We start from the raw sequence: 11,594 nt of genomic DNA, 5'->3' as shown, positions 1-11,594 counted from the left end.
GAATCATTTCTTTTTTTTTTTTTTTTCTTTTTTTTTGTAAACATGAGATCATTAGTGCTGACATAAATAGTTGGTATATATATCACAAACATAATTCATGAGAAACTCACTATCTGAAAAGCTAAAAATGCCAAAGAAATGTTATAGATTCTGAGTAACTTGATGGATAGAGGAGAATATTATAAGATACAAATTAGAAGCAGGTGGAGTGGTTCTACTTTATTAAGGAAAAAAATAAAAATATAATCATTAGTGCTGACATATATAATTTATATATATCTTTGATTGGAGACTTGAGAGTTTTTTTTTTTTTTTGTTCTGAATAATATGGCAAATCATGTTTTCTTTGTGATTTGTTGTAAGTTATCAAATGTGTAATATTACTATGATTGTAATATATAATAGTAAACTATCGTTTCGATTCACAAAATTCAAAAGGTTTGTCAATATCGATCATAGGATCACTAATTTAGGACCCTCTTGCAACTTGATAGAAGGTATCAAATTTTACTCTTTTCTATGTAACAAAGCAATAGATAAAATTTCACACACAACATAAGCAAATGATTAAGAAAAGAAAAGTAAGCACGAAGAATTAGAATATTCATAGAGAGTTTTTAAATTAAATTATAAAGAAAAAAGACCCGCACATAGTGCGGGTTATATGCTGGTTTATATAAATGTGTAGTTAGTATACTATGAGATCTGGTTTGTCAAATATAGCAAACGAAAAACCTGAGACTTCTTTACCTTCAAACGTGTTTTCATTTTCTAGAAAGCCCCAAGTTTTGATTAGTCTGAGAGAGAGAACCTAAAACAATACTAACTTATGCAAATTAAACATTAAAACATTTTAAAAAAAAATCGTAAATTAGACTATTATTAAAGGGCATAATAAAAAAGAAAATGTTAAGGTCACAACATAAATCCAACTTATGGCCAAATTCTCTCTTACGTGTCATTTAAAAAAAAAAATTTGATAGAAAGGATTTTGAGATTCTGAAAATTTGGAAAAAAAAGACAATTTGTTTGGTTTAAAATTCAAATTTTTTTTACACGTAGGAGAGAAGTTGGCCATGAGTTGGGTTTGTATTGTGTTCGTATCAAACCTCTTATAAAAAAAGGGTTTAGAAATTATCCTTTCTCCTAAATATGCAGGTAAACTTCAATATGGACATAGATTATGGGTTAGTTTTCAAATTTCTCTACTATGATAGTTTTGAAATTTGCACATTATACCATACTGAACAACATAAGAAACAACAAAAAAAAAAAAAAAAAAAAGGAATACAAATTCGAAAATAGTATAGTAATAAGCCACAATTCGGTGATCTTTATCTGCATATATGAGGATCCGAAACTGTAAGCGCAGCCCTTTCGTGCAACCAAAATATCACACCAAGCCTTACAATCAAAATTTGAGAATCAGAAGCTAAGCTTCATCATGATATTTCAATTCAAGATATTTACCAAAGCTAAAATTCATCAAGTTTTAAACCAAAATCAAGAAACCCATATCTCTAAGGCTTCTTTTACTTCGACGTAAAATGGTTTCCGTCGGAAAATATTTCAAGGAAGTCATTTTCCCTGAAAATATTTTATGTCGAAAACATTTTACGGCGTTTACCGCGCACACAATTTTTTTTTTTTTTTTTTTTTTTCCAATAAGGTCCCTGCCACGAAATTGCCCGACACCCGCCCGAGACTTGTTCGGGACCCCGCCGGGACCCGTTCGGAACTTGACAGGGCCCCCGCCGTGACCTGCCCGGGATCCCGTGCACGCGTTAAACGCAGTAAAATATTTTTGACATAAAACGTTTTCAGGGAAAATGATTTCCTTGAAAATATTTTGCACCGGGACTTGCCCGGGTCTCAGTCAAGTCCTGCGCGGGTCCCGAGCAAGTCCCGGTCAAGTCTCGGAGGGGTCACGGTCGAGTTCCGGCTAGGTCCCGGCGGGGTCCCGATCGAGTCTTGGGCGGGTCCCGGTGGGGTCTCGGGCAAGTCCCAGGCAGGTCCGGTCAAGTCGCGGGTCCTAGGCAGGTGCCGGCAGGTCCCGATCAAGTCCTAGGAGGGTCCCGGCGGGGTTCCGGGCAAGTCCTGATCAGGTCCCGGGCAAGTCCCTAGCGGTTGCCTATCAAGTCCCGGGAGGGTCCCTGTCAAGTCTTGAGCGGGTCTCGGTCAAGTTCTGGTCAAGTCTTAGTCGGGTCCCGTGCAGGTCCCGGGCTGGTCCTGGTCAAGTCCTGTGTGGGTCCCGGGGCAAGTCTCGGCAGGGTCCTAATCAAGTCCCGGGCGGGTCCCTGTCAAGTCCAAGGCGGGTCCCGGTCAGGTCCCGCGGAGGTCTAGTCCAGTCCCAGGCGGGTCCCAGGCAAGTCCTGGGCTGGTCTCGGGCAGGTCTTGGGCAAGTCTTAGGAGGGTCTTGGGTAGGTTCAGGTGGGCCCCGTTCAAGTTCGATCGGGTCCTGGGCAGGTCTTGGAGGGGTCCTAAGCTGGTCTTGGGCAAGTTTCGGTCAAGTCCCGGTGAGGTTCTAGGCGGGTCTTGGTAAGGTCTGTCGATTTGAGAATGAGATGCTTAAAGTCGAAAAATGATTTACGGTTTTCAAAACCGTAAACCATTTTTCGAAAATTAAAGAAGAATTTTCGGTCAAAATGAAAATATTTTCCGTTGACCGCTATTTTACGTCGAAGTAAACACCATAAAATACGGAAATCATTTTCTGAAAACCATTTTACGTCGAAATAAACGGAGCCTAAGAGAAAAATGTTTGAAAATTTCAGGGTCGGCAAGAGAATATGTTGGTCGAAGTGTACATGTATTGAAAAAGTAAAAATAAATAAATAAATAAGAGGAGGTTTCACTTTTTAATTAATTATTTTATTTAATTTTGTTTGAAGAACAAGTACTAGGCATTTAGTGCATTTTATTAATGGTAAGTAATGTAAAATTAACGTTACTCTGTTCATTGTGAGCACCCTTTTACTTTCTACACTTACGAAGAGTTTTCAACGTTGAAACTTGAAATGAGTTCTAAGAAAAGTATTCAACAAACGCTCTACATTCTCAACAGCGCGCCGCCGCCATATCCGATATTTGTGACGTATATGATAATATTAAACAATAGACGCACGCGGTTCAGGTTGATTTGTGAAATCACAAGAGCCGTTGAAGAGGTCTTCGCTAGACCGAGCCGAGCCGAGAAGGTTCAACGTGTCCATCTTTCTTTAATATGGAGATTTGTCTTACATGCTGTTATTTTATATGTTGTAGTTTAATTAACGGTTATGATTGAATTTCTTAAAATTTCTCGTCATTTTTTCTCTCCTATTAAAAGTTTATAAAAGTAAGTCAACTTTAAGATTAAATGTTGATATCAATTATTCATTAAATACAAGTTCCACCTTCATGCTCACTTTTGGGAATTAAGATCATTTTCAATGCATTTTAATTGAAAAATATCATGTTAGTTATGTGAAAATACAAACATACCCCTTAAATATAACTAATTTGAAATGAATTTAAGATGATCATGTTCTCACTTTTGGTACGTGTGTTGTTTTCCTTCAACTTGTCCTTAATAAATTTATAAGAGTCCAATGTTCCCATAAATTTATTCATCCAATTTTTGTATTTTTATTTTTTATTTTTTTAAATGTTCCTTGTTCAAGAAAGTTCATTAAAATGCGCTCATTAGTTTACTTCATTTATCTTAATTATCCATGGTGTTAAAAAGAAGACTCGTTTTTTTGTTTGTATTCTTCTAAAATTGATGTGATTTTTTAAAATTATCATTAGTCAACATTCAATAATGATCTATCACAAATCTAATAGTAATTTTAAAAATTATATCAATTTTGAGAAGACACAAAAATAACATGAGAATGCAAATGTAAATGTTACTGATCACTATTTAGCATTACTCTAAATCATTGGTCTCTAATAGCTAGGGAGGAAGAACCAGTAATAGATATAATATACTTCAAAATAGATGTAATATACTTCAAACAAATACGTGGAAAATCTTTAAAAGGAAAGCTAATATATAATAGTTATAACAATAATCCAAATAATATTTTAGATTCATGAAAATAATAAATTTAGACAGAAATACTCAATTACGGGGAAATAGTAATTAAAATAGAAACAAATGAGAAAGGTTAATTTTCAAATAAGAGTTTAAAACACTTTGAATTTTAGGATTCAGAAGAACCATTCGAACAATGCCACGTTAAAGCAGAAATGAGAGGTTTTTAAGGTAGGTTTGAAGCTAAAATCCCAAACTCTACTTGAACAAAATACATCAATTTTTTTTTTTTTTTTTTTTTTACGTGTCTGCACCAGTGGGGGATCCACAAGGTACCTTCCCGGCACCCCAAGGATTTAATTTTTTTTTTTTTTTTTTTTTTAACCCACGGCACCCTAAAAAAAAAAAAATTCACAATTTTACCTACTACTTTTCAACACATATTTATGAACTTTTATAGATATTTTTTGTGATACATATATTATGTGAATTACCAAAATTTTAGGATGAAAAAAATTTTTAGGACACCAAAAAAATTTTAACAGCACCCCAATATTATATACCTGGCTCCGCCACTGGTCTACACAAAATAAAAATAAAAACCGATGTAGAACTAGTAATCTCCGCCTTAAAATCAATGGTATCTGACCAATTCAGTTACTATTTAAGATATACAAAACACACCGTTTAAATATATAAATAATTCAGTCAAACGAACCGTTAAAATATGTTTTAAGTTTTTTATTTTAACGCCGACTTGACTTGAACTCGTGAGTTATGGCCCACTTTAATTCTTTAATGAAAAAGATTAACTGACGCCGACATCACTGTCCACTTGCCCACTTCTGAATAATTATATATATATCAGCTCTTCTTCGTCAAAACCTTTCATCTAATTTATGCCTATGGAATCTGGCAATCACATCCATCAGGGCCTCCAACTTTCATGACATGATAGGTTTGGCATTCGCATGCAATTGTTATTGCCTTATTGGCCGAACTGCAGTAAAAAATTATTGATATTAAAAATAAGGGTAATTTCATTAAGATTCATAAATTTTTACTTGATTTGATAAATTTCTTTTAAATTTCAATATCTCTTAATTTAGTGTTTTAAACTTTTAATTGCTATCAATTTAAATCATTTCATCTAAATCAATCGTTAACCTCAAACAAAAAATGAAAAACGTGACTGTACATGTTTTTTTAAACTGAACTACTCATTATACCCTCTTACTCCATCATTCTTACTAACTTAAATGTCCTTGAGTCCTTGAGCTTCTTCCTCAGGCCGTTGAAGATGGAGGACATGGTACAGCCCGACGAGGAAACAGGTCCGTAAAATTAGCCGGTTGAAATATAAGCAAAATTAGAGAAAAGAGTGGATATATTTAGCAAGTGGGGAGTTGAGGGGGTCTGGGTCAACTACGACTACTCTGGTTGAAGCCTGAAGGAGTAGTTTTGATAGATAGAATTTAATTTGTTAAATTGTTTATTCATTTCGTTAGTTGTATTTTTTATTAATTTTTGTTAATTTGTTTTCTTAATTGTAACTATTTAAAACCAAAATCCTAACTATGCCCCACAGTGTAGATTGCAAGCAACACGATCCTAACATCACCAGAGAAGATTGTTTGAAAGCCATGATAACGAGTGTCAACCAAATTTACTGACAAAGGAGAGATAGCAAATTAGCAATTGTAAGTTTGGGGATTTTTAAACCAAGAGAAATGATTTCTCAATGTTTTCTCCTATTTTTGTTTTTTTAAATTATTATTAAATTTGTGAATTTATATGAGTCTTAAACGTATGATTTCATAAAAAATTAAAAAAATAGGAAAAAAATTATGAAATGATATGGGCGAAAATGCATGTCAGGTGACGTAGCAAGCTAAATATGATCTATATAAGAGAAAAATGTTTGAAAATTTCAGGGTAGGCAAGAGAATATGTTGAAGTGTACATGTATTGAAAAAGTTAAAAAAAAAAAAAAAAAAAGTTTCACTTTTTAATTAACTATTTTATTTAATTTTTTTTTTTTTTTTGAGAAGTGCAGACTTGCATTTATATTAACTAAGGCAACACAGAAATCTCTGCTTGCAAAAGTTCACAGATACATGCCGGCGGGTTGGTAAACCACACCATATCTAATTTGTCTTTCACTGCTAGGGCAGCTAGCCCATGTGCTACTCTGTTTTGCTCTCTGCGCACGTAGTGCATTTCCCACACAGGAACATCTCGCAACGTGGTGCGTATGTCAGCTGCTAATTGTCCTCGTAAGCTATCATCTGAATCATGCGAAGTGACTGCATTAACAACATTCTTGGCATCGCCCTCTAGCACTATCTTCCGAAGACCCATCTCCACACACAGTGCTGCCGCCATATGAGCTGCTAGTGCCTCCCCTGTTGTGGGATCCAGAAAACCATCTCGAGTCTGGCATTTGGCAGCCCACATTCTGCCTTGCTCGTCTCGTATCACTGCTCCCAGCCCCATTCGGCCTGTTCTCCTGTCAAAGCCAGCATCCCAGTTAGCTTTTAAATAGCTCTGGGGCGGGGCTGTCCAAGAAAACAGGGGAGGTTCTCCAATTGGTGCCGGCTGTGCACTACTTCCTGCCCTACTCAAATGGAAAGTTTCTCCGGCAAGACTTGCCTGTTTGATTAGTTGATTAGGATGCATAAACACTCCATTATGTAAAACTTCGTTCCGTCGTAGCCATATGCGCCAAGAGATACTCACAAACTGGGTAAAGTCCTCACTATCACATTTTTTGAACATACCTTCCACCACCTGCATAAAATTTGGCCCATCAAACCAGCTTTTTTGAAAAATAATTTTTCCCACGCTCCATACGTCCCTTGCAGCAGGGCATTGCCATAGGGTATGAAAAACAGTTTCAACCTCCCTTTCACAGATTGGGCAGTAGGGCTCCTTAATGACCTTCCGTGCGCAGAGGTTTGCGCGAGTGGGGAGTATATCGTGGCACGCACGCCAAATGAAATGCTTCTCCGAGTTTGGAATTTGGAGCTTCCAAAGGTGACTCCAAAAAGATCCCATCCGATTATGTTGAAACCCCCCTGCCTGAGATGACAGCTCATTTTCTTTTTGGATGTAGTAAGCACTACGTACCGAAAAAATCCCGGTAGCGGTTCCCCTCCAGATAAGCACATCAGGTTGGTTAGTGGCACTTATTGGGATAGATTGGATTGCCCTCATCTCCTCCCTTGAAAAAATCTGTTCCAACAGGGCCAAATTCCACCATTTTGTATTAACATCAATAAGCTGGCTCACCGTGGAAGTATCCGGCAGAATTCTGGGGGCTGATTGCACCTGATAAGTAGTCGGAGAATTGAGCCATCTATCCTTCCAAATGCGAATGTTTTTCCCATTACCAACTCTCCACACCAATCCCTCCCGAATAAGATCACATGAGTTTTGGATACTCCTCCAAGCAAAAGACGGTCTTTTCCCTAGAGAGGCTTCAAGAATCGAACACTCCGGAAAGTATTTTGCTTTCATTACCTTTGCAATAAAACTATCCGGAGTTTTCCAAAGACGCCATATCTGCTTAGCCAATAAAGCTTTATTAAAAACGGACAAGTCACGAAAACCCATACCTCCTTTAGCCTTTGGCCAACTTAACTTGCTCCAACTCATCCAATGGATTCGTTTGTCCTTTTCCTTATGGCCCCAAAAAAACTTTGCCATCAACGAATTTATTTCTGCACATAATGTCTTCGGGAGCATAAAAATACTCATGCAATAGGTCGGGATAGCCTGTATCACTGCCTTCAAAAGAATCTCCTTCCTAGCTTGAGATAGGAATTTAGTTTTCCAGTCTTGAAGGCGCTTCCATACCCTCTCCGTAATACATTTAAAAGCACTAGTTCTTGACCGCCCCACAATGGCAGGAAGCCCCAGATATGTGTCATATCTTTGATTGATAGGGATTCCAGCTACCTCTTGAATAGAATCCTTGTCAGCCACCGGAGTATTCCTGCTATAGAAAATAGCAGTTTTATTGGCATCATTTTCTGACCCGACGCCTCTTCATATAATTGTAATATGGAAGACAAGTGATTCAATTGCAACAAGTTAGCCCTGCAAAATAATAAGCTGTCGTCGGCGAAGAAAAGGTGGCTATTTTATTTAATTTTGTTTGAAGAACAAGTACGTGGCATTTAGTGCATTTTATTAATGCTAAGTAATGTAAAATTAACGGTAATTACTCTGTTCATTGTGGACACCCTTTCACTTTCTACACTTACGAAGAGTTTTCAACGTTGATAAGTTGAAATGAGTTCTAAGAAAAGTATTCAACAAACGCTCTACATTCTCAACAGCGCGCCGCCGCCATATCCAATATTTGTGACGTATATGATAATATTAAATAGTAGACGCACACGGTTAAGGTTGATTTATGAAATCACAAGAGCCGTTGAAGAGGTATTTGCTAGACCGAGCTGGGCCGAGAAGGTTCATCGTGTCCATCTTTCTTTAATGTGGTATCAATTATTCATTAAATATAAGTTCCACCTTCATGCTCACTTTTGGGAATTAAGATCATTTTCAGTGTATTTTAGTTGAAACATATCCGGTTAGTTATGTGCAAATACAAATATGCTCATTAAATATAACTAATTAGAAATGAATCGGATAGGATCATGTTCTCACTTTTAGTGCGTGTGTTGTTTTCCTTCAACTTGTCTTTAATAAATTTATAACAGTACAATGTTCCCATAAATTTATTCATCCAATTTTTTTTTTTTTTTTTTTTAAATGTTCCTTGTTCAATAAAGTTCATTAAAATGCGCTCATTAGTTTACTTCTTGGGAGCCCCTACTATGCAGTCATGCTGCAAAAGGGGTCTTTTGCAGCATCCAACCACAAAGTGACACATCACCAAGTTTATTTTGACAAAATGAAATCAAAATACCAGATAATAACAAACAAAGAGCCAAACCACCTGCACCGGCGACAGCGAAATCACCGGCGACCGCGAACCTACCGGCGACAGCAGACCCAGCCGCACCGGCGACAACGAAACCGGCGACAGCAGACCCAGCCGTGGGTCTGGCGTGACCCACGGCTGGGTCACGCCAGACCCAGCCGCTGGGTCAAGCGTGACCCACGGCTGGGTCACGGCAGACCCAACCGCTGGGTCAGGCGTGACCCAGCGGTGGGTCACCTCTCCGGCGACTTCGGGTCGTCTTCTCCGGCGAATTTCTGCCAAACACAGCCTCAAGAATCGAATATAATGCCTCAAAAATCGATTCTAATGACTAAAAACTCGTTTCTAATGCCTCAAAAATCGATTCTAATGCCACAAAACTCGTTTCTAATGCCTCAAAATTCAATTTTGGATTCAAAACTAAAACCTAAAGGGGAAGGTTAACCCTTTTTGGGATTTTATCACCCTAAAACCGGAGCCATGCTATCACTAGCGGCGCTGAAGCCGTGTGAAAAACTAAAGAAAAAACCAAAAAACCAGACCCAAACCGAAGCAAGACCCATCAGAAAAAACCAAAGAAAAAACCAAAAAATCAGACCCACCGGAGCAAGACCCACGCTGCCAGCATCTCAGCAGATCCACGGCCGGCGAGACCTAGCTGTGGGTCTCGGTGGCTGGCCAGATCCAAGCCGGCTGTGGGTCTGCAGACCCACGGTCTTCTTCTCTGTTCTTTCTCTGTTTTTTCTCTTCTCTCTCTTTTCTTTCTTCTTTAGTTGAAAATCAGGTGCATTAGGGTGTAAGTTTTTTTTTTGCATTTTTTTCCCTTTATGTGAGGTGTCCTTCTTTTATTGGGTGCTGCAAAACCCTCCTTTTGCAGCATGACCGCATATGAGGGTTTTCCTTACTTCTTTTATCTTAATTATCAGTGATGTTAAAAGAAGACTCGTATTCTCTTTGTATTCTTCTAAAATTGATATGATTTTTTAAAACTATCATTAGTCAACATTTAATAGTGATCTATCACAAATTTAATTGTAATTTTAAAAATCACATCAATTTTGAAAATACACAAAAATAACATGAGAATGTAAATGTAAATGATATTCACTAACTTTTTTTTTTTTTTTTTTTTTTAAAAAAAAAATTATCTCTTCATTGATATAACAATTAAATGGGACAAAATGTTCCGTACAATGTCAAATATATAATTTGAAAATTTCACAACTCAAACATTATTCATGACATAAAATAGGCTCTCAGGCTATTATTATAAGACAATATCTATGAAAAGTCACTGTCTCAATCAGTTTCAGATCTACAACAAATTTCGGCAAATCACGTCTCTATCCGCTGCCATGTACTTAATTTCCTGGCTTTTATTTATTTTTTTATCTCCACTACTAGTGCTTTATTAATCGCAATCCCCTTCGCTATCTTTACAATAGTGACAATTCTTCTTTATGCTTGATAACTCATTCGTTATGGTTTACTTCCAAAAAAAAAAAGAAAAAAAAAAAGAGAAAGAACCATAAGAAAACAAAAGACCAATCGGAAACTAATTCTGTTATTCTTAAGGATTCGTGAAGACAAAACTTAAGAAAACAAATAAAACTTCACCTCATAAATTGCTACTAAAAGCAAATATAGAGATAATACATTATTATTTAAAAACAACGAAAATACAATAACAAAAACCCAACACACCCTCACGTGTTCCACACGCCATTGTCGGCTAGCCACACGCCGTTAAAAAGCACCCTGAGGATCATTGACAAACGCATCATGATCGATCTATGATAGATGCAAGAAAAGGGAAGGAAAAGGGGGAAAGAGAAAGGGGGTGAGGAGGAAGAACCGGTAATAGATGTAATATACTTGAAACAAATACGTGGCAAATCTTTAAAATGAAAACTAATAATAGTTATAACAATAATCCAAATAATATTTTAGATTCATGAAAATAATAAATTTAGACAGAAATACTCAATTATGGTGAAATAGTAATTAAAATAGAAACAAATGAGAAAGGTTAATTTTCAAATAAGAGTTTAAAACACTTTGAATTTTAGGATTCAGATGCACCATTCGAACAATGCCACGTTAAAGCAGAAATGAGAGGTTTTTAAGGTAGGTTTGAAGCTAAAATTCCAAACTCTACTTGATTCATAATATTTTAGTCTTTATTTATTTATTTTTATTTGTGATTCATAATATTTTAATCTTGTTTATCTATATGCTGACTCCATGTGGGCATTTTGAAGTAATTTTTGTGGCAACTTAAGCCTTAAGAATTGAAGATGGAGTTGAGTTGGTCCTAAAATATTAAAGCTAATTAAATGCAACTCTACGCTACGCAGGAAAGGTTGCTTCAATTATCAATATGGTTCTAGTGTGAAAAGAGGCGTACGTTTTGAATGATTTTTGTTTATTTTATGAAATCCTATATCTATATATTCAAGTTGTTAGTTGTTGAATATGTTAAAATCCTCAAAGTCAGAAAGTGAAGCTGCCCTTTGGCGATGCAGATATGTCACTGTGCTGGGCCAGCCAAACTTGAAAATACAAAATTGAAAATTACACGAGTTGCTGAATTGACCCCAGAGCAACACCTGAATTGGCTGTAAT

Source organism: Corylus avellana, chromosome 3, assembly GCF_965113065.1.
Source record: "Corylus avellana chromosome 3, dhCorAvel1.hap1.2, whole genome shotgun sequence".
In the NCBI taxonomy this organism is placed as follows: Eukaryota; Viridiplantae; Streptophyta; class Magnoliopsida; order Fagales; family Betulaceae; genus Corylus; species Corylus avellana.
Note: the sequence above shows the minus strand (reverse complement) of the source record.